The 3,440-nt window shown below is 39.8% G+C and overlaps 1 protein-coding gene across 1 annotated transcript in view; it reads left to right on the top strand.

Annotated features, from left to right (window-relative positions):
• The window catches only part of FSIP1 (fibrous sheath interacting protein 1), a 209,658-nt gene that overhangs the window by 26,331 nt on the left and 179,887 nt on the right, over nucleotides 1–3,440 (top strand). The gene's annotated exons all lie outside the window — the stretch shown is intronic.

The following is a 3,440-nucleotide window of genomic DNA, read 5'->3' as shown; positions in this document are numbered from 1 at the left end:
TGCTTCCTAAGGCGCACTTGACTTCACATTCCAGGATGTCTGGCTCTAGGTCAGTGATCACACCATTGTGATTATCTGGGTTGTGAAGATCTTTTTTTTTTTGTACAGTTCTTCTGTGTATTCTTGCCACCTCTTCTTAATATCTTCTGTTTCTGTTAGGTCCATAGCATTTCTGTCCTTTATTGAGCTCTTATTTGCATGAAATGTTCCCTTGGTATCTCTAATTTTCTTGAAGAGATCTCTAGTCTTTCCCATTCTAATGTTTCCCACTATTTCTTTGCATTGATCACTGAGGAAGGCTTTCTTATCTCTCTTTGCTATTCTTTGGAACTTTCAGATGCTTATATCTTTCCTTTTCTCCTTTGCTTTTTGCTTCTCTTCTTTTCACAGCTATTTGTAAGGCCTCCTCAGACAGCCATTTTGCCTTTTTGCTTTTCTTTTTCTTGGGGATGGTCCTAATCCCAGTCTCCTGTACAATGTCACAAACCTCCATCCATAGTTCATCAGGCACTCTGTCTATCAGATCTAGTCCCTTAAATCTATTTCTCACTTCCAGTATATAATCATAAGGGATTTGATTTAGGTCGTACCTGAATGGTCTAGTGGTTTCCCTACTTTCTTCAATTTAAGTCTGTGGATTCAACCAATCAAGGATTGTGTGGTACTGTAGTACACATTTATTGAGAAGAATTTGTGCATAAGTGAACTTGTGCAATTTAAACTTACATTGTTCAGGGATCAACTGTATATTGTGATCTGCCTCCTCCTCTTCCTTCTTTTCTTTTTCTTCTTCTGCAGAAGTACTGTGAATCATATAACTTATTTTAACCTTCTTAGTAATGAATGTTTTAGTGATTGGGAAGAGTTGGTGTTTTTTGGCAGAACACTTTTTAAATCCTTTAAACTACATCATCTAAATTGGTCATATAGTATTGCTTGGGCATAAGACTGGCTCTGAGTAGGGCTTCCAGGAGTGGGATTGCAGGGTCATATGTTAGTTCTATTTTTAGTTTTTAAAGGAAGCTCCCTAATGTTCTCCATAGTGGCTGCCCCAATTTGCATCCCCACCAACAGTGGAGGAGAGTTCCTTTTTCTCCACACCTTCTCCTGCATTCATTATTTGTAGACTATCTGATGATGGCCATTCTGAATGGTGTGAGGTGATACCTCATTATGGTTTTCAATTGCATTTCTCTAGTAATTAGTGATGTAATGGAACATCTTTTCATATGCTTATTGGCCATCTGTATGTCTTCTCCGGAGACATGTCTGTTTAGGTCTTCTGTTCATTTTTTTATTGGGTTGCTTGGTTTTTTGCTGTTGGATTGTATGAGCTGTTTGTACATTTTGGAAATGTTGGTCACATTGTTGGCAAATATGTTCCCCCCGTCTGTAGGTTGTCTTTTCATTTTGTTGATGGTTTCCTTTGTTGTTCAGTAGGGAAAGATTGAAGACAAAAGGAGGAGGGGGCAGCAGAAGATGAGATGGTTAAATAGCATCGCTGACTCAATGGACATGAATTTGAGCAAACTTCAGGAGATAGTGGAGAACAGAGGAGCCTGGTGTGCTGCAGTCAGTGGGGTTACAGAGTTGGACATGACTTAGCGACTGAACAACAATGATCAAAATCTGTATTCTAGAATGCAGGAGTTAAATGCTGATTTATCCACTAACACATTTCTAAGAGGTCACGCTGGCTGTGCTTGACTCTGGAGCAAGGACTTTAAGTCAGGCCACTCCATAAGGGAATCCATGGTAGTAGCCTTTTAACATCAGCCTTTTTGGTCACAGGGTTCACTACTGAGTGAGCTTTTGGCCCTGGAGGGCAAGACTTTTGTTTTCATCTGGCCTTTCTTCACAAATTTGAGCTATCAAATATATTTAATTTTTAAAGCCCATGGAAGGTCTATATGGTTAAGTCAATCCTAAAGGAAATCAACCCTGAATATTCACTGGAAGGACTGCTGCTGAAGCTGAAGCTCCAATACATTGGTCACCTAATGTGAAGACCTGACTCATTAGACAAGACCCTGAGGCTGGGAAAGATTGAAGGCGGGGGGAGAAGGGGATGACAGAGGATGAGATGGATGGAAGGCATCACAGACTCAATGGACATGAGTTTGAGCAAGCTCCAGGCGATGGTGAGGTACAGGGAGGCCCGGTGTGCTGCAGTCCGTGTGGTTTACAGAGAGTCAAACATGACTGAACGACTGAACAGCAACAACAACATGGAGTTCACAGTTGTATCTCTGGAGTTACGTGACTACTGTAGACCCTTAGACATTTACATTTCTAACATGGAATCTTTTTAGCCTTCATGGGCTGAAAGCTGGAGTTACTAGAGGCTTAGAAGCTACAGCCAGAGAAAGTCATTGCTTAAATATTATTTCAAAGTTTCAGTTTTTAGATTTTGAATTCTTAGTTGATTATTATGTATTGGCAGTGTTTGTTGTGTGCAGAGCAGATAAGATGTAAAAGTAGGGTCAGTATAAAAGGAAATGGGATCTGTATGTCTTCTTTGGAGAAATGCCTATTTAGTTCTTTGGCCCATTTTTTGATTGGGTCATTTATTTTTCTGGAATTGAGCTGTAGGAGTTGCTTGTATATTTTGAGATTAGTTGTTTGTCAGTTGCTCATGGTATGGGGAGGGAGGAGGGAGGAGGGTTCAGGATGGGGAACACATGTATACTTGTGGTGGATTCATTTCGATATTTGGCAAAACTAATACAATATTGTAAAGTTTAAAAATAAAATAAAATTAAAAAAAAAAAAAAGGAAATGGGATCCAAGACACTTTTGGGTAAGCCAAGTGTCTATTGTTCTTCATTCTTGATGTCATCTCTCTTGATTAGTTCACACTTGACCAGTTCACCAGAACAAAGAGACATTATTATTGTATTCCTTGTTCTTCAGATTTATTAGATTTTTTTGATGACTAGTCTTCTATAGGAGGCGAATTTCTTTTTTTTTACTTTACAATTATTGTATTGGTTTTGCCATACATTGACATGAATCCGCCACGGGTGTACATGTGTTCCCCATCCTGCACCCCCCTCCCACCTCCCTCCCCATCCCTCTGGGTCATCCCAGTGCACCAGCATCCTGTATCATGCATCGAACCTGGACAGGCGATTCGTTTCACATATAATAATATACATGTTTCAATGCCATTCTCCCAAACCATCCCACCCTCGCCCTCTCCCATAGAGTCCAGAAGACTGTTCTATACATCTGTGTCTCTTTTGCTGTCTCACATACAGGGTTATCGTTATCATCATTCTAAGTTCCATGTATATGCGTTAGTATACTGTATTGGTGTTTTTCTTTCTGGCTTACTTCACTCTGTATAATAGGCTCCAGTTTCATCCACCTCATTAGAACTGATTCAAATGTATTCTTTTTAATGGCGGAGTAATACTCCATTGTGTATATGTACCACT

The sequence above is a fragment of the Bison bison genome, unplaced genomic scaffold (assembly GCF_000754665.1).
Source record: "Bison bison bison isolate TAMUID 2011002044 unplaced genomic scaffold, Bison_UMD1.0 scf7180017864259, whole genome shotgun sequence".
Lineage (NCBI taxonomy): Eukaryota > Metazoa > Chordata > Mammalia > Artiodactyla > Bovidae > Bison > Bison bison.
Note: the sequence above shows the minus strand (reverse complement) of the source record. Positions and strands in the feature narration are given on the sequence as shown.